The sequence below is a fragment of the Strix uralensis genome, chromosome 1, assembly GCF_047716275.1.
Source record: "Strix uralensis isolate ZFMK-TIS-50842 chromosome 1, bStrUra1, whole genome shotgun sequence".
Lineage (NCBI taxonomy): Eukaryota > Metazoa > Chordata > Aves > Strigiformes > Strigidae > Strix > Strix uralensis.
In genome coordinates this window covers 92,087,219-92,108,019 of record NC_133972.1, presented here as the reverse complement: position 1 = coordinate 92,108,019, position 20,801 = coordinate 92,087,219, and the positions used below count along the sequence as shown (strand labels likewise).

General features: G+C 42.8%; 1 protein-coding gene across 1 annotated transcript in view; it reads right to left on the bottom strand.

The window, feature by feature from the left end:
- The window catches only part of MYO10 (myosin X), a 173,078-nt gene that overhangs the window by 117,897 nt on the left and 34,380 nt on the right, over positions 1-20,801 (bottom strand). The window lies entirely within an intron of this gene.

Sequence of the window (20,801 nt, the reverse complement as noted above, 5' to 3'; positions counted from 1 at the left end):
ACTGGTTCCAATACAGACCACCCCTGAGGGACACTACTCATCACTGGTCTCCATCTGCACATTGAGTCATTGACCCCTACTCTCTGAATGCAACCATTCAAACAATTCCTCATCCACCAAACAGTCCACCCATCAAATCCATGTCTCTTCAACTTAAGAGAGAAGGATGTTGTGGGGCACCATGTCAAAGGCCTTACAGAAGTCCAGATAGATGACATCCGTAGCTCTTCTGTTGTCCACTGATGTAGTTGCTCCATCATAGAAGGCCACTAGGTTTGTCAGGCAGGACTTGTCCTTGGTGAAGCTACACTGGCTGTCTCGAATCATCCCGTCCTCCACGTGCTTCAGCATAGCTTCTAGGAGGTTCTGTTCCATGTTCCTTCTAGGCACAGAGGTGTGGCTGACAGGTCAGTAGTTCTCAGGGTCCTCCTTTCTACCCTTTTTAAAAATGGGTGCAACGTTTCCCTTTTCCTAGTCACCAGGGACTTCACCTGACTGCCACAACTTTCCAAATATCATGGAAAGTGGCTTAACAACTACATCAGCCAATTCCCTCAGGACTCTGGGATACATCTTGTCAGGTGCCATAGACTTGGTATGTTTGGTTTCCTCAGGTGGTCATGAACCTGATCTTCTCTTACAGAGGGAGGGACTTTGCTCCCACAGTCCCTGTCTTGCAGTCCATCCACTTGAGAGGAGTGGGAAGAGAGGCTGCCAGTGAAGACTGAAGCAAAAAAGTTGTTGAGTACCTCAGCCTTCTCCTTGTCCCTTTGCTACTGGTCTGCCAGTCACGTTCATCAGTTGGGTACACTTTCCTTGACCTTCCTTTTTTGGCTGACATACCTGTAGAAGCCCCTCTTATTCTTCTCTGCATCCCTTGCTAAGTTCAGTTCCAGACGCACCTTGGCCTTCCTGACCTCATCCCTACACAACTGGGCAACATCACTATACTGTTCCCAGGACACCTATCCCTGCCTCCACTGCCTGAGCATTTCCTTCTTGCCCTTTATTCTGACCAGAAGGTCTTGACTCATCCATACAGGTCTCTTGCCTTCTTTTCCTGATTTCTTACACCTGGGCACTGAGAGCTCCTGCACTCTGTGGAAAGCACCCTTAAAGGTCTGCCAGCTCTGTTCTGCTCCCTTGTCCCTGAGGGCAGTTTCCCAAGGGGTCCTACTGACTAACTCATTGAACAGGTGGAAATTTGCTTCCCTAAAATTCAGGGTCCTAACTTTACTCTTTGCCTGGCCGATATCCCTCAGGACTGTGAACTCCACCAGTGCATGATCACCCAATGCCTCATTTACTTCAAGGCAGGTGGGTACAAGAAAATCATACTTGTTTCTAGTACAGTTTGAAAATTAATCTATATTAAGTTATTCTCAGGAGACCTTTATATTGTAAAGGCTATAAAAGCTACTGTTATATTGGAACTGTTTAATTTTGGAAATCACTCATCTGAAAAGTTCAGTTAACCAAATAAATTTGCTGACACCACCATCACAAAACCTTGCATGCTTGGCAGATGCAACAGAAATAGATGTCCTTGTGCTTTTGTGCACAAATACTACTACACTATGGGGTGGAAAAATATCCCACAGGATCATACCTTTAGAATACCCACTTGCAATAACCACACAGGCATAAATGTGAGTTTGCAATGCGCCAAGTTAAAAGACAGTCCCCATGATTTTGCATTAGCTAGGTTCCTTTTTAGCTGAAATTTTCAGAGAAGGAAATGAATCAAAAAAGAAAAGGAAGGCTCAAACTCAGGTACTGGAAGTCAAGCAGAAAATCTTAATATGTATTACTTAGCAATTGTAACCAGCTAGGAAGAAACTTAGCTCACTTGCAGGGATGCTACACAGTTTCCCATTGTTATCTAAATTAGAGCACCTGATTTCACTTAACCATTATTTGTAGGTTTTGATTTAACTGATCTGGCCAAGACTAAAATAGGTACCCTTATCAGAGGTTGCATAAAAATTGAGAATTCCCACTCCACCATAAGACCATGTCCATCAAACACCGCTTCATGTTCCCAGGCAGGGAAACATACCGTGCACGGCCCAGGTACCAGCAGAGGAAATCTGTAGCCTGTCAGTGAGGACGCGGTTTACCCCTAGACTACCAGGATACATTTCTTGAGAGGACAAGTCAATGAAAGCACGTGCCCAGTGCACAACCTTTCAATTAGATTAAGTCAGATAACAAAGTTGAAAAAGCACTCGATTTGATCCCCTCTGTCTGCTGCAGCTCAGAGCAAGGTAACTCAAGCACTCAAGATATACTGAGTTGCTGACAGAGCATCAGCAAGCGCTGATCTCCAAAGAAATCCGCTTCTCGACATCAGAGGCTTTTCCCATTAAGACAGGTCTGCACTAGATCCTGCTGATGCAGCCCTCTGAATCATGAATACGAGAGTTTTCCCAGCAGAGGCCCTTGACCTCAGCACAATTACACCAATGGTGCTTTTTTGGTGAATTTTCTTTTCCTCACAGGGCTACTGGGGTTACTTGTTTCAGGGTTAGCAGGCTATCCCCTCAGCTGGGAAGTGCTAGCACATCTGCCAGAATCTTTTTCCAGGCCCCTTGGGGCACAGTTCAATCCAACAATGCAAACATGCACAAAAGTAATAAAACTCAAAAACATTTTCCCTTGGTGCTTTGAGCTCCAGCTGTTCAAAGGCCTTTCACTCTACTACAACACCAGCAAGTCAAGTCAAATCCTTTCCAACAAAGTTGTTTCGGCTGTTACTGACATTACTTGATCCTTTTCCATGTGCATCTGAGGCTCAAACCATGCTGGCGGGCTGGGATACTTGGACCTGATGGAATTTTTCTACCCAGTTGCAAAGGAACTGAGAATGGCTTTGCCTCTGCAAAATTCAGCACTTAACTGAGAGCATGTCCTTCTACTGATACAACCACACCACTGCAGTTAAACCACTCTGCTACATCAGCTGAAGTTACAGTGGTATCAGTACCCACAGTTATTTTTGACTTTGCACAAGCCACTTCCCAGAAAGTGAAAATTAAAAGTGCTGGGAAGGGGGGGGGGGGGGGGGGGGGAGGGTGTGTTAAATCAAAACAATACACTAGCATCAGAATTTGTATCACTGTACTTAAAACATTCACAGTCACAATTTGACTTAAAGCTTTCTTCAGACATGCTTCTCGTGTTCAGCAGTTAGTCTGTAAAATAACCCTTCAAATGAGGTACTTGCATCTGGCAGCAGCTGCCATTTCAGCAGAGAATCAAAGAAAGAGGTGTATTTCCCTCAGATGTGAAGATCCTCCACAAAGGGCCAAGAGCATGGATGGGTGTTCACCTGCCTGATTGGGTGGGAAAGAGAAGCTATTTGCAAACAGTGGTGCCAAAATGTGGGTTAGGATACAAAGGCTCGTCAACTTGGCGATCTGAAAGATGTTTTGAACTGTCGGAGACACAACCCTCTGGAGCACAGCATGACATGAAGATGCTTTGAACAGGATAGTGATCACAGGGAATGGAGATTTTCAAGCTATCGAGGCATGCACACAGCAACCTGCCATGGAGGAAAGGCACGGGACAGGCTCCCAAAACACAAGGGAGTTTTAAATGTAAGCATGCCATTGCCATCTTCGGTTCAAGATCACAAAAGATAACACTACTGAGACAATTTCAAACAAGCATTCCCCACAACTGCTGCTGGATCACAGGGCAAAGAAGTGTGTTCAGATCAGCAACCAGCAAGTGTTTATCTGCAGCGGGAAGAGGCCATCAGGAGTGCAGATTCTGGCTACTCCAGCAGCCACACTCAACAAGCTGTGCTCACATCAGGTACACAACTTTCACGCCAGCTGGATGCTCAACCTCACCACCCCAGGCTAGATCCAACCTGCAGGGAAGGCAACAGGAGTCTAGCTGAACCCAACACTTAAACAGGGAAACACAGCACAGGTACTGCTCAGGGTATTGCTGCGCACACAGCAGCTAAACTTACCAGGAGCTGAAAAGTTCCTCTCAACTTGTAATGGTGTGTATTCGTTAGTATTTTCTATTAAGAAAAACGCTTACACTCCCATGATCATAGTCTTGTTTCTGACTATTTGCAATAAGAAAAGCTGCAAAACTTCTCAAACAGAATGTAAAAGCAAAGAGCAAAGTTTGGGGATGATTTGGGCATTTTTTTTTTCTTTTTGACCCACAGGTCTATTTTCAAACACAAAGCAAGAAGTGAATGACAGGCTTTTTAATAGTAAATTTCTAGTCTCAGAAATGAAGTGTTCCATGAGCTCAGAGACCAAAACTCAGACACTTACCACTACCATGTAGTTCAAAACAGTTGTAAAGGATTCAAGATCTTCTAAAAGAAAGTTCAAACTCCATTTGTAGTCCAACAGTAAGAGCTGGCTTTTCTTTCAAGCCTCTTCACAAACCTGTTATCCAATAATGAGCTTTCAAAACTATGTCTAATAGTAAAATTCATTGCTCCCTTTATACTCATCTCATTATCCTGCCCTCTTGCTGTGCTTGCTCCTTTTAACGGATGGAGCAAGTATTAGCTTGATTTCCTACCACACATCAAGCTTTCAGCTGAGCTTAGCAATATATACCTCTAGCAACTGATAAGATCTCTATTAATTTAGTATTAAATGCATAAAGTTAGAGATTTTATTTTTGCCTTGCATCTGACGGATAGTGAAAGCACACCTTACCTTCCTGACATGCTGTAACTTCTGCACCCAGATGCAACTGATAAGAGGAATTCAAATCAAGGCCAAAATTCAGTTATCATAAAAGACATGAAATGAACATATCCATGTGCATCCATATGTAGAGGACAAAAAAAAATCTGAAAGAAGCGCCCCAAGAATATCACATACGATGCACAGCAAAATAAATTTTTAATACCTGAAGTTAGCAATAGAACATTTTGATGGGAAAACTAAATTAAAGGACATGGATGTTCAAAAGCTGAGAAAGTTAAAAAACAATCCCAAAAACTTCATTACTAAAACTCACAGATTATACTCCCGAGACCCTGTACAGGGGTAGCCAGGTGTGAATTCAGGTGAAGCAGCATAAAAGAAAATGTGGAAGGAGCTAGAAGCAGTGCTGACAGATCATGGAAGTCACAGCACTCCAGGTGACTCTAAACTCAGCAGACGTGCCAGGATAATGCTTTGTTGTTGGCAAGCCTGTGCTAACGCAGACACTAAATGATTTTCAACTGATAGACTCCCGTTTTTTTTCTCTAACAGAAATGCAGATCACTTAAGTTTCACGACTGGATATTAGCAGACAGTACTCATGAACTCATTTCTGCCTCAGTCACCTCATATCCTGCGGTGCCCTTGGCTGAAGGCAAGAGTCAGAACATATCATCCACCTAAACACTAGAAAAAGTTAAAATCTCAAGCACTAACAGCCTGGTATTCTCTCTAAATCTAAGGAACCCCTCTCCTGCAAGCCCACAGGAGCAAGAGCCAGCCATTCCGACAGTATGTATGCCATTCAGCCTGTTCCCTTAGAGGAAAATGCCAAGGAGGAACTTGCTCTTTATGAGTACAGCTGATGCCAAGGCTGGCTGCAGGAGCCCCAGCCGTCCGTGACGCTATAGCTCACCCTACCTGACTGCAACACAGGGAGGGAGACACTGGCCCAAACCTGCCGTGAGTTTTCCAGCCAATCTGGCACTACAAGTTCCTCACTTTTGCTGTTTGCCTTTACGCACTACTCAATGCAATGGTGTAACAAACAGATGAGGATCTGCACATGTCACTGCTCAGCAATAAACATAAAGCAGCAGCAGCTGATGCACACATTTACCTGTATTAAATATGTATTTTTAAGCAACCAAATCTTTTCAAAGAGTTAAAAAGAACCACCACAATCATTTTCAGCATTCCTCCCTACTGCAATGGCAAGTCTGAGCCTATCAGTACCAACGAACCTCATTTTAAATAAGCATAACAGCCCCCACAAAATTTGTTTATTGAAATTAACGGTGGGGCTGAGGATAAGTTTGGTTTATTTGCTGCAGTAATTTACAAAGACAAAGCCGTCCGCTAAAACTAAACAAAGTGCTGTAGTCAGCAGGACCTGAGGTTCTACTCAACCACTGACTCACAGCCTGACCTTGAATAAGTCCATCACCTTGTCATAAATCTGTCGGCCCAGCTGCGAAACTGGATGAAAGCAAGACTTCCCTGCAAAATGCATGCTGCATCCAGTTTGGCCTTTTGTTAAATAAATATAATGCCCCCTCAAAACAAAACTGAAGAACTAAACAATGCGGGGGTTTTTCTATATACAAAGCACTTTGTACTGTACAAAAATGGAGTACTTTACCAAGTGGGCGGGAAATAGATATAAATATTTACATATATACTGCAAAAAGCTGTTACTCACTCTAGGGATGTTTATGCTGGTAGCTGTATAATTCAAGAACTACATCAGCATATTGGGGGTGCCTTTGCTAGACAGAAATAACACGCTGGTCTCCGGAAAGCATGCACTGCCCTAAGAAGCGTAAAGAAAAAATTCTGACATTAAGGGGGCAGTTCCTGCCAGACTGGAAACTAAATTAGCTTCAAAGAAAACAGAGATTCAACAAAACTACAAATGCTCAGAGCTTAATTATAGGAATAGATGAAACTACTGGCTTAGCATCCAGATTTTTTTTTCCCTCTCTTTTCCATCATCTCACAAACTCTTCCAAAAGGCAAGTGTATTTTGGACTGGTAGTAATCCTGGAAGCACAGAGCATAGCTATTTCTCCTTATGCAATTTATGCTTGACTGCACCTTACGCCTTCCAAGAAGGAAAGTCCATGCCAAGATCGGGATGAGAAGGGCCACCTCGGCCAGTCACTCAGTTGTTTCAGTTGTGTCCTGGTGCAAGTGCAGGACCCGCTACTTTACATCCCTCCATACTCAAGCTCCAATGGAGGTTACAGGACACTTTTCAGACTGATGCTTCTACTATGGTATTTAGGTCGGTGACACATATGTTCAAATGCAAATTAAAAATTGATTTAAAATCTGTGCTATTTAAGGGAATGAGGTTGACTGGATTCTCTTTCACATGGCAAAGTCTGGCTCCATTAACTCATGGGTACTAACAGCTCAAGATTGCAACTTGAAAGTGATGAAAAAAATCTAGAACCAGGTTCCAAAAGCTTCCTTATAAGTTAATTTCATCTTCTGTTATGAAAATAAATCTGTCCATTCAGAAACTTACCAAGAAAAGAGAAATGGCTACTGTTTTCCATTGCTACCACTTCAAAGGTAAGCATGTTTTACAAGCATCAGCATGGTAATGTTTGCCCCTAGTTTGCTCATTAGTTGACCATTTCTAATCAGCCATTTATTTCTATTTTCATACATAGAGGAAGCATTGCTTGTAACTGCAACCCCAAACCACATCTGACAAGCTGCTTGGTATCTGCATAACGTCTCCACTGAAACTGATAAGTACATCACATTGCGCACAGGTTAAAAGTCATGCAAAAAATGCATGACTCCAGAGAAGCTTCAGCAACTCTGAATCTTTGTGGTGTCTGAATCTTTGTCTGCTGCAAGCTGCCTAATCTGCTCTAAGAACATCGGGTACAATAAACAGTTTGTTCAGCTTATGGATAGTCAGATTTAAGGATTTCATATTCAAACAGCACTGACTCAAGGAGCAACGTTCAAGGACTTTTCAAAGTGCAACTGCAGAGCTTATCAATACCACAAGCTGAATACTGTTCTACATAACCATGTTTTCCTTAGCTGAGGCCCGGGATTTTGTTTTAATCTAGCATCGGCATGACATTATAACTGAAAAATCAAGCCTTCACTTAAAAAATTTCTGTAGGCTACTGCTATTCAGGATTTATTCTACAGAAATGTTTATCCATGTGATGCAGAGTAAACACATTTTTAAGTCCAATGTTTTTGGGAAGCAGTACATGTATACATCTGTGTGAGCACCTACACACCCATTTCCTCACCTCATCATCTCCACAGCATACGTACACATGACTTAATACTTTCCAGGAGAGCCGTATCAACCTATTAGAGGCATTAAGGTACTGCATTGCGTTGCAATAGCTCTACCGGTTTCTGAAAGCATTTGAACAAATGCATTTGATATGCAGACTGTGGGCATGCTTGGCATTAACAGGTATCAGCAACTGATTTGGAGTAATTGACTATGCACAGCACTGTCTGGTCTGATCTGTTAACATCGTCATACATCTGGAATACAAGGCAAGCATTTTAAAAAATGCCCAGAGGAACAACCCAGACGTAAACTGAGGGTGACGTTTAAGAAAACATGGACACCTTGCAGCCTTCTGCTTCTTGGCCTCCCCTTCACCTTCTGCATGGGATTTGCTGGATGCAGCCCCTGTCCACATCAAGGGTTTTGTCCACGTACAACTCAGTGCAGCAGTCACATTCTCCTTAGAAGCACATACTTGCACACTGGACTTACTAAGCGTTTGTCACGCTTCTGTTGCTTTCCTGATCATGCAGAAATACTGCTCCCTCTTCCCCCCCACCGAGGACATGTGAAAAACATTAACATATCTCAAATGCCTAGCAGACCTTGAAGTATCCTTGTCAGAACTTTACATTTCCTGGGCAAATCTTGTAGTGACAGAAACCCTGTGTAATTGCATTTAAGTCAGTAATGATGCCCAGATAATGGCAATGAAGTCTGGCAATCAGATTTCAATTCTGCCTGAAAGCAGCATTAATAATGGAATTTTATTATTTACTTCTAATTAGAACTCCTTGCTGATGCTAGTGAAAAAAATGCACTTTCAAAAGAGAAATAATCAGCAGTAAAAGACATCACTTTCATTAGAGTCTTGTTGCACTTCTAGCTATTAAGATTGCTCCCTTCTCAAATCTGTTTTCAATAGTTTACAATTCTGCTACATGTGGAAAGCTTCAGATGAAGCATTCAATGGCAGGTACACATCTTGCTAACAATGCATGTATTTTCAAATTAGCTTATTTTATCACTATAGGCAAACCCATATTTTTGCTCATTCAGGCCTACAGTAATTCTGGTGATTCGATACATGAACACTCTACCAGACCGTTCTTTGGAAAAGATAAGTTTAATTTAAAAAGGGAATGAATTGTTTCCAAGAGGCAAGATTTTATCTTTCCTGTAAAAGTCATCAGTTAGACAAAGTTATAAATCACTGGAGAAAAACCCCACAGTGAGTGTTCAACAGGGATTCAGACATTTAGCAGCTAAACACCTTGGGAAAGTCCATCTGGCCTTGGTATGCTCTAGCTGCTGCTGAGCAAGACCTCCCCGTGCTTCCCCCCTGCGGCTCCGAGGTGCCACCATCGATGCTAACCTAGACTGAAGCATGCAAAAGGAGGACGAGAAGGCCATCTGACCCTTGTGCTCCTCATGAGCTGAAGGAGGCTTGATGACGTTTTGTGCTCTGCTGAAGTTTGCTGGGAGGTGCCCAATGCCTGGGGGCTGGGGTTGCCCAGTGACCCCGGCTGGGGGATGTGATGGCTGCCAGGCCCTGCCGTCACCCACCTGGGGAGCCCTCACGCTCCCATCCCCGGGGAGCTACAAGCCCCCATTGTGCCCTGACGGGGCGTGTGTGGGCACATGCACTTGTGTGTCAGAGAGAAAAGCAGATGCAAACAGGAGCCAGGCTGCAAGACCGAATGAACAGGCACACATTGTGGAAGACAAAGTTGAAGCAGAAGCTTGGAGACCAAACAAGTAAAAGCACAGGAGCCCATGCATGGAGGACAGGACAAAGGGCAGGCAGGAGACATCAAAAAAAAAAGGGGGGGGGGGGGGGGGGACCCAAAACAACCCACAAAAGGAAGGACTATTAGGGTGCTTTGAACAAGCACCCTTTACTTCCACCCTTATACATACTCATCCCGAATAACCCTACAACATCCAAAGTTGCTCAGAGAAAACTGATGCTGCTTCCACTGGTACAGGTCCCTCTCCTCTCCGTGTGTGCCACATGCACCCAATTTCAGAGGGGTAGTACACTGCTTTTCCTACAGTGCAAAAAGAGGCCTTGCAGTACTTCCTAACTCCCCAGGGTTTGACTTTGCAACACAGTGGGTTTTTTTCACATGCATTTTATGATTGTCTTTAGTTAAATCAGCTTGGATAGATAAAATTTCCTTCAATCATCTCTCAGCTCCATCATGTGTATGCTAAACAGGACCTGGCTTGTTTTACAAAATAAAGTGTGCTAGATAAGGAAGAGGCACATGACCTACACTATATTTTCTTCCCCTGGTTTAGCAAACAAAAGCACCACTATGAAATAGCTATTAAAGTTCTTTTTGCAACTAATAGTGAAAGAGTTTTATTATCACATTGCAGAAATGCTTTAGGGGAAATCTCACTTCGATAGTGTTCTCATGAGGAAGCTTGATGCTTTCAAACCACAAGTCACTTTGAAACGTTCAAGCACATCAGGCAGCTCCTGAAGGTGCAATGACACATTTTATCCCACCAGGAACCGCCTCTGTTCCCTGCTAAAAGAACCTGAAGTTCTGCAAGAAGTATTTTGGGGGTTGGAACCAATTGATTTTTAAGGTCCCTTCCAACCCAAACCATTCTACGATTCTGTGATACTGCATCTTTCAAACAAAGTATTTTGGACATCAAGCCTTAGAAGTAATCTGGCATTGAAACTCCAATCTGACCGCACAGATTTAGTTTGTTTAAAGTTAACTTGTGCAGTGAAGGGTATCTGGAGATGCAGAGGATCCCTCTTTGTTTCTGTATTTCTCGGATACACTGAGATAATGTACACCTCAAGAACTACTTGAGTGACCACAGGGGAAAGCTCAGACTAGCTTTCAATACCCAGAACTGGCACTGTGCAAAGGCACCACCACCTTCTGCAGAGGACCTGCCAGCAGACACTGCCTACCTCCCTACACGTCAATCACTCCCACCTTGTGATACCCACTAGCCAGCACCGGGGCTGGGACCACCAGCACATCTAACACAGTACCCTGCACACCTGTCAGATGGCTGCAGTTTCGGAACTACTCACTTGACTTGAAATAGTCATGTAAAAGGATTTTTCATAGCTCACACTCCCATACCCAGCTCTCTGTCCCCGACAGAGCAGTAGGGCGAGAGTGGGACATGGCTCTGCCAAACTGTGGCTCCCAGTCAGCTGGCCTTCAGGAAGAGAGAGGGTAGACTCTTCTCACAACTCTCAACACTTTTCAAAATGGTTGCTCCCACACACACTAGCTTTTTCTCACAAGCCCTCACTGTGTAAAATCCCATCCAGAATTAACCAGTCATTTCTTTGACTTTTTAATTTTAAAAATAATAAAATAAATAATCTGTAACAATAAAAAAAAAATCAGGGCACTCTATACTACTTCGGTTTTATTCAACTCTTAAAGGGGAAAAGTTCATGCAAAAGTTGATGGAAGCCTTCTCCAAGTAAAACTCTCAGTGTCCATCCACCATTTATCTGCACCATAAGGTTCAAAACCTCACCAGAGCAAAACTGAGCAGTGCCCTGTTGCAGAGCAAAGTATCCCACTACATAATCGCACTTAACCTAAACAACGTGCTCCCAAAAACACTGACAACACTACAAAGTGAGACCAGCCCCACATCCAAGGAAATTCAGGACCAAGGGAACTACTTAAGTGACAAGCTTGCTTATCACGAAGCTACAGATTCGTCGTCATTTTTCGGCATGATGCAGTCTGAATTCCTTCCCATGTTTTGTGAACAGCTGAACTGTGTTCCCTTACAAAAGAAATTAATATGGCAGCCTGTGTACATCTGCTTTAATCTTAAAACAAAAGCAGTTTTGCTATCTTTAGTACAAGCATAATAAAAGCACCAAAAAAGCACAGATGGTTTGGATTTTCTTTGCAGAAAGCCAGAGAGAAGACCGACATCTCAACTGTTTATGTAGTCACAACCCAATGCATGGCCACAGCAAACCAAAGGGGGCCACAGTAAGTACCTCTTTGTCAGCATCTCAGATATGGACTGCTTTCAGTCAGGTCTTATAAAAAGCATGAAGCAACTCTCTGCTCACAGATTAATGCTTTTGTTCATACAGATTTAATTTATATTGTTAGTAAAACACTTAACAACGGCCACACTAATGGCAAACAAATTAATTTCAATAAAGCTAAAGCAAACACTACTATTATGTTTAGGCAACACAGAACAAAACCCTTGAAAACTCAGCATTAAAGGAGTTATTTATGGTCATTGCTCAGCCCTCCTGCCCCCATCATTTGTGCATTAGAAATTTCCAGGCTGCTCACTTGCAAACTCCTGACTTGTGGCAAAAAGTGGTGCACATTGGTAGCCAAAAAGTTCATTTTGCAGGAATAATACAGTCAACTTGGTCTGGCAGTCAGGGTGTTTTTTTCTTTTGTTTGGGTTTTTGGTTGTGGTTTGTTTTGTTTGTGCCCCCCCCCCCCCCTTTTTTTTTTTTTTTTTTTTTTTTTAACACAACTCAGCTTTTCTTTTAAAATATCTCACTCCAGGATGAAAACTTTCCCCTTTCTGGAATTAATCAAGTTGATAGTGGTTTTGGAAGAAAGGCAAGTAACAGGAAAAAAGTAAGGACAGAACATGTACAACTTATCCAAGAAGCACTTCATAATCTGCTCTGTATTTTTTAAGTACTAAATACACAGTAGTTCAGGGGAAAACACACAAAGAGGCTTTTCCCTATTATCCTTTAACAAATATTCAGAAAATAACAGTCATGTAAAAACATCGCTCCTGATATAAAGCAGATAAAAAGGCAAGCTGAATTAGCTCCTGAATTGGTGGGGGGGGAAGAGAGTTTTCTGCTACAGATATTGCTTGCTTTCTTTAGCATTATGAAATGTCTTTTAAATATTTCTATGCTATAACAATCAGTATTTTGGAGAGTTTAAAAGAGCCAGACTAATCATTTTTCCAATTAGCAAGTACTTAAAAAGTAAAAAAAGATGGCACATCAGAAAAAATAACTTATTCAATTTATGAGTGCTTCCACCTGAATCAGTGATCAAATATCATACTTAAAAGTAACATCTGGGGTTTTGAAGCAGCATTTCCATTAAGGAAAACATTTGCTGCAAGGCCCTACAGTTGCATTAAATCCTACTAGGCATGGAGAGGCTTTTGTGCATTGCAGTTACGCTCCATTAAATGCTTCACAGGAGGGACGGGACAATGTGGCTCAGTGGACTTGCAGGACATGCACGGCCTTTGCAGCCTTGCTTGGTTCACCAAAATCTCTTTCTAAAGAGCACGGGACGGAGAAAGCACGGGCGAGCGGGGCACAGCCTTCGCTCCTTGCAATTCCTTCCAGGCGACGCCCCACAGGCTGGGGTACCCAACGCCACCTCCCCAAGCTGGGCAGCGGCTGGGACGGCGTGAGTGCTGGCCCTGCGAGGCAGGGAGGCCTGTCTCCCCACGGATGCTGCCCGTGGATGTTCCCGGCGCCCGGCTCGCATCCGTCACGAGCTCTGTTTACTGGCGCATCAACAGATGCTTGCAGCGAGAGTCGCTGAACTTTGACATCCGGCATAAAGATGTAAACACTTCTCCACAGAAGATAAATCCTGAGTACTAAAAGGCGTCTGGCTGACTATTTCCATACACATCCCTTAAAAACAACATCAATAAAGACCCAAAACACACAGAAAAAAACCCCCCAAACTCAAAAGCCAACATGCGAACAGATACAGCACCAAGCTTTTTTAAGTATACTAATCAGGAGAATTATTACAAGTAAGCCAAATATAACTAACTGCAGAATAAAATTAACTTTACAGTGTTTAGACAGATGGAATCAGATTTCCTGGCATAAAGCTGCTGAATTTGGCATTGATCCTGAGCCCCAAAGGCACGGGATCTGCTGCCCAAAACACACACTAACTACCCAATGGCCAGAGTCAGTAGTCACTACTCTTCATAAGCACCATTAATTAAAAAGCATGGAAGTCTTCATAAATAAAGTTTGCAGAAAGAGATGGATTCATTTAACACTAAAAGTAGCCAAGACCAAAGCCCGCTGCACGTATTTGTGTATTTTCTTAAGAGGCTGTATATACAAGGGAGCACACAAAGGACTTATTTAAAATGCTCCCTTGTAAGGGTGTATTTCAACAGTAATGGTAATAGATATTGAATTCAGGGAAATGTCCAAAAAAACACTGTTTGGAAATAGTGTTGAGTCTTCATATGGAAGAGCTAGAAGCAAGCATGACACTTTTTAATGCTAACCAAGAAAATCCTTGTCCAGAAGGATTTACTTCTCCAATGCCTGATCCTATGAACCAATGCAGCCAAACACAGCATTTACTGATAAACAGTCCTACTGACTTCAGTAACTTAAGCCAAGTAACTTCAGTGGTGTTATTCATGCCCTGTGAATATGAACGGAAGACTCTTGTTTAAAAGGGCTCCTCACAGTAGCAAAGGCTAGCATAAGAGAGTCCCAAGCGAGGGTGTGAAAGGACACAAGGCAAAGAAAAGAGTCCTTATGAAGTGCTTAACCACTGCCTTCAGGTTTGGGATTATTTTTTTTTTCCTTTTAAACCAAAAATGAGGAAAACATGAACTCTCCCGGTATAACCACATAGTAGCTTCAACGTAATCCTATTGTTAACTCAAAAATCAAACAAAAGGAACCCCCCAAACCAAGCAAAAAAGTAAAAAAACAAACCCCAAACAAAGCCCAGGTCTAACTTTTCTGAATGAGGTCACAATGAGAAACTCTACCAGCCTTCAAACCAGAAGGAAAAAAAAAAAAAGGTGAAAACCTCCATGGAAAATATACTTGAGCTGTGTTTAACAAGGAACATCTGTAGTCTTCTAATTCTTGAGATGCAGAAATGCCCCAGAAGAGCCACATTAAGTTAAACACACGGGAAAAAATACTTTTGTTGCTAGCCAAACCATTTACAGGTGCCTCTGATTCTGAGGGGCACTCTGCTAACATAGTATCATGCCATGAAGGACTTCTTTGTAAAGAAATTTCACAAAGTCTTTACTGGTGAAGTGTGACATCTGTTTTTAAAGAGCCTACATTTTTGGGATATTATTGCTCAGCTGCTTCTATTTATAAGATATTTGATTTAAAAGTTCCTCTCAGTCAACTAAGCAGGTATGCAATTAAGTATCCTGAAATTTCAGTGTCAGACTCAGGACAGTTTGCAGCAATTGATTCAACTTTTACTTCTCCCTGGATGAATTTCTTCAGAGCAGACTTCCCCTACACACACACACACAGTATGTCCTACATTTATAGAAATTTTCCCTTGCAAAGCAATGGGCGTTATTAAAAATGCATACTCTTAGGTGCTGTTCTGAAAGTCCTCAATGCTCAAAGGCTTAAACACAGACCACCGTGGCTACATTAAAAAAAAAGGGGGTGTATGGGGGCATGCTGACTATACATTTATTGGCATTATTTTTATATACATTTGGATGTACAAATGGAAGAAAAAGGAGAGAGTCCTAATTAGGAGACAAGAAAGACGTTCTTAAAATTAATGCCACGCAACTCAAGACAGCTCTTCAGAAAGATTTCACTCTCCCCCAAGCTTTTTCTATCTGCTATCCATGCTTTCACTGGGGACAGTTTCAAGTGTGTCTGTACAAGTCAAGAGCACAATGCAGTCCTCTTTCATGCAAGGGGAAGTTAGTAGTATCTGAAATAAAGTAAAGTTCACATTATTCAGGAAAAAAAAAAAGGAGGAGAGAAACTAGAAAGAGCTTTTTTCTCAACAGAATCACCGATACTCTACTGAACATACACAAGTAATTTCAAACAAAGCATACATTACAGCAGGGCTTTTAGCATTTTATTTAAACATTCACTCGAGTACTTTATAAGCTCACACAACTTCGTTAAAAATTTATAGAATATGACGATAAGGAAACGTCTGCTTTACTGTAAATAAAACCCTTAAGGAAGAAATAATTTTAACCCTAAAAACAGAGGTAGCAAAAATACCCTCAAACATGAAAAAAAAGATACAGTAATTGTAATGTCATCTTATATATATGTCTATACATACAAGGAAAGATTAGAACTTATTTTTTTAAGTCTGAGTATTCACAGACTGCACTGACCTACTTTGTATGTATATTCACAGACATGGTGTTTCCAAAACATCAGGCACAAGTCCTTCACCAACTCTCTGCACAGTAATGGAACAAAAAACAAATCAACAAATCAACCCACACCAACCACCAAATGAGTACTGCATCTTCTCTTCTGAAGAGCATCTTGGAGGTGCTTATAAAAAGAAAAGTGTTTACAATATGAATTTGTCTGCTCATCGCAGCTTCTTGCATCATTGTAGACCCTTCATTTTGAAGGCCATCCTTCAGATGGCTTTTGAAAGGCACTCCAGAGCCAGCTGCTGCCCAACACCATGAACACGTGCCAAGAGGAATCTTACACCTTTCAACTCCCACTCCTTTATTGTGAGCCAGGGTGGTGAAACACGGCCCTGATGTACTCTTTCCCTCCCTGTATTTAACGAGGCTTTCATCTATCCCTGTCCAGTGCCACCCTTTTTTTTTTTTCTTCATAAGGAGTTAAGACTGTTTCACAGCTATTTGCTCAGGGAAACTCAAACCTACAACCTGAAATTCCCTTTTTATTATACCATATTATATGTAACAGATATTCCACACAGGGTATCAAATCAGCTAGTTTTACAACCATCTCATGGAGAGGGTGACAGCAGCAGACATGAGTACCACAATCATCTTCAACAGTAAATACCTAAAGGACTGCTTAGTTTGTGTGTAAGGGAGGGATTTTGTGTGTAAGAAGGGATTCAATACCTGATATGCAACTTGTTGAAATATTAAAAGGTTATGGCATATTCTCTCAAGAGTATTGGCATTGGGTAGGATTCCCTACAACCAACACCCCATCAGCATACAACTGTATGCTACCACAGGTTTTTATGGTAAATTTATTTCCACCACTCAGAACAGAAAGAAGAAATTAAGTAGTAATGTACTGTGCTATGGTATTTCCATATTCTGCAAACCAATGTTGGCAAAGACTTGAAGTCCCAACTCATAAAAGTAAAGCCTGAGCACAACTACAGCAAACACACCTTCCTAGTCCCACTGGCCTGACAATCACGTCTTGAGAAGTCACGCAAAACACTCAGTGGAAAGGCAAGAAGTACAAAGTCTAGTAGAAGCTACTGAATCAGAGATGAATAACACTGTGCTTTGATGAGGTCCCAACACTTTCATCAGTTTGTCATTAGACTTGCAAACAAGCTGCAGCTATCAAAAGGGTCTAGGAATCAAAAATCATCATCATCCCGTATTTCTGCAATCTCACCCCTTCCTTCCCCTGCCTTGTTCTTCTAAGCAATATACAGCATTGCAGGGATTGCCAAGCCATCGGAGGTAATCGTCAGGCATTATCTCAGTTTCATTTCACCTGCTTGTAACCTTCTGCAGCCCATAGGTAACCAAACAGCAAGGGCAGGATGGTCTAAAATCACAGCAGGAAAAACAACAGGAAAAAAAGGTTAACTGGCCAATGTCAGCTGGCACAGTTCTTTTACACACAAAGTGCACTCCTGAAAACATCAGCCTTGAAAAGGATTAGACTTATTAAATACTGTGAATCACTAGTATGCCTTCAGCTGGGCAGCAGCCAGCTCAGACCCACCAAGGAGACTAATGCCATGTCACAGGTCTGAAGGCTACTCCTTACATCCTTCCCATTTCGCACTACCTGCTTTAAACACAAGCAGGCCAAACCAGAGAAGTGGTTTCTTCCTAGTGGTGTTTATAGCACCAAGGTTTTCTAAGGAAATGTAATCAGTCAGATGGTATCATGGTAATGACCTGAGGCTTTTTCCGTATTACCAGAAGTTTCAGCTTGCATTATGTTCATCATGGAAAGGCAGCAACACCACACAACACATGCACACAAGACCATTATCAAGCAGCTTTTCCACTGGTGGATGCCAACATTAGCTCTGCCATCCTTTCCTAGGGCACGAAAGCAAGCTGTCCATTTTACAACAGCATCTGCAATTCCCATAAGGGTTTTGAAGCACAAAACACTTCTAAAAGTCAGGTTCCTTACAGCTATGTGTCCAATTGCAAAATCCTGTGAAAATTACAGGTAGCCCCTCCTATTAGTATGCAGATCACTCCTACAAGGAGCTGGAGAGGGCTTATGTTTAAATGAACGGCCCAGTGCTGAACGTTGCTTGGAGCACATGTTAATGTAACAACACACACTACAGCCTTCCTACTCCGCAACCCAAATGTAATGGTGATGCTTTCATGTGATGGATCCTTCTTTTTTCAGCTTCAAAGAGCCAACAAAGGAGACAATCTCAGCCTCTCCACTTCACCGGACCTCAGATTTCTGTAGGACAGGTCAAAATATGCAACCTCCCAAATCTGAGCAACACTAAATGCACAATTTAACACGCAACCCACAGAAAACACACCAGCACATAGGTGGACTTCTTGTTTCTCCATGAGGAGGCTTTGAACCTAGTGGGAGTTGCTCTCAGCCTAGTTTTATGGATGTCTTCCCCAGTCCAATATATCTGATAACTTGGTGCAGGTGCAAAGGATCACAGAATCACAGAACAGTTTGGGTTGGAAGGGACTTTTAAAGGTCATCTTGACCAACATCCATGCAATAAGCAGGGACATCTTCAACTAGATTAGGTCACTCAGAGCCCCATCCAACCTGACCTTGAATGTTTCCAGGGATGGGGCATCTACCACCTCTCTGGGCAATCTCTTCCAGTGTTTCACCACCCTCACTGTAAAAAATTTCTTCCTTGTGTCTAATCCAAATCTACCCTCTTTCATTTTAAAACACCATTACCCCTTGTCCTACCCCTACACCCCCTGATAAAGAGTCCCTCCCCATCTTTCCTGTAGGCCCCCTTTAAGTACTGGAAGGCCGCTGTAAGGTCTCCCAGAGCCTTCCCTTAGCCAGGCTGAAAAAAACCCAACTCTCTCAACCCTTCCTCATAGGAGGGGTGTTCCAACCCTCCGATCATTTTCACGGCCCTCCTCTGAACCCACTCCAATGGATTCATGTATTTCTTGTACTGAGGGCTCCAGAGCTGGACACAGTACTCCAGGTGGGGTCTCATAAGAGCAGAGTAGAGGGGGAGAATCACCTCCCTCAACCTGCTGGCCACACTTCTCTTGATGCAGCCCAGGATATGGTTGGCTTTCTGGGCTGCGAGTGCATATTGCTGGTTCATAGTCAGTTTTCCATCCACTAATAACCCCAAGTGCTTCTCGACAGGGCTGCTCTCAATCCCTTCGTCCCCCAGCCGGTTGCCCTGACCCAGGCGCAGGACCTTGCCCTTGGCCTTGCTGAACCTCATGAGGTTCACATGGGCCCACTTCTCAAGATCCCTCTGGATGGCATCCCATCCCTCAGGCACATCAACCACACCATTTGGCTTCATTTGAAAACTTGCTGAGGATGTACTCAAACCCACTGTCTGTGTCACTGATAACGATATTAAACAGTACTGGTTCCAATACAGACCACCCCTGAGGGACACTACTCATCACTGGTCTCCATCTGCACATTGAGTCATTGACCCCTACTCTCTGAATGCAACCATTCAAACAATTCCTCATCCACCAAACAGTCCACCCATCAAATCCATGTCTCTTCAACTTAAGAGAGAAGGATGTTGTGGGGCACCGTGTCAAAGGCCTTACAGAAGTCCAGATAGATGACATCCGTAGCTCTTCTGTTGTCCACTGATGTAGTTGCTCCATCATAGAAGGCCACTAGGTTTGTCAGGCAGGACTTGTCCTTGGTGAAGCTACACTGGCTGTCTCGATTCACTCCCTGCCCTCTATGTACCTTAGCATAGCTTCTAGGAGGATGCAGGCATTGGCCCAAGAATCAACTGGTGACATCAGGAGAGCAGTGAATGGGAGCTGGAATGTAACAGCTATCAGGGAGTTGGACTCCCTGACTACTCTTCAGATGCTAAGGACAGCAGTGACTTTCACCCATCTCTCTGCCTCCCCAGGGATGTAGAACACAATGAAGTTTCGCCACCAAATACATGACCAGACACAGGTGCTTGGATGTGACCTTCTCTCTGTCATCCTGTTTCCTTTGCCACACACCCAGAGACTCTGAAGAGAAGAAAAACACCATTTTCTCTGTCTCAGACCCCAGTTGCTTAACTCCCATTTTCATCCCTCACTGCCAGGGCAGTAGCAATTTAACCTCAAGTAGGTTGTATCTTGCCCATCTAAAACCACTCTGCAACTCTGTCTGGTCCCTTCCTTCCCTGGAGAAAGGCATGCAAGGAAAGTAAGGGTTCCCTGGCTCTGAAAGACATGCTTTCCACTATGCTTACCCAGAAAGGCATTAAGTGAAATTAGCAAGAACAGGCAGCATGTTTTCCAGCCCACCATGCTTTTCTCAGCCTCGTTCACTACCTGAAGCTACCTTTGTCTGGTAGGAAGAAAAACTGAGGGAACAAGCATCCTCCAAAAGTCAAAGGGAGGGTTCTCTGGAGGTTGGTAACTGTTCTCAGCAAAACTTTTTATATCTGACTGAATATAAAACTGAAATTTCTTCAGTGAAGCTGCAGGAAGCTTGGATAAACCATGGCCTAATGAAGAGAATAAACAGTTAAATAAAAAGTAAGCGCATGAGAAAGCAGAGTACTTCCAAGATGTCAGCAACAGGCATGGCTGGCTCTGACTTCTTCTGGGGGTTAAAGAGAAAAATTTAAAAAAAAAAAAATAATAAAAAAGAGGGGGAAACAAGC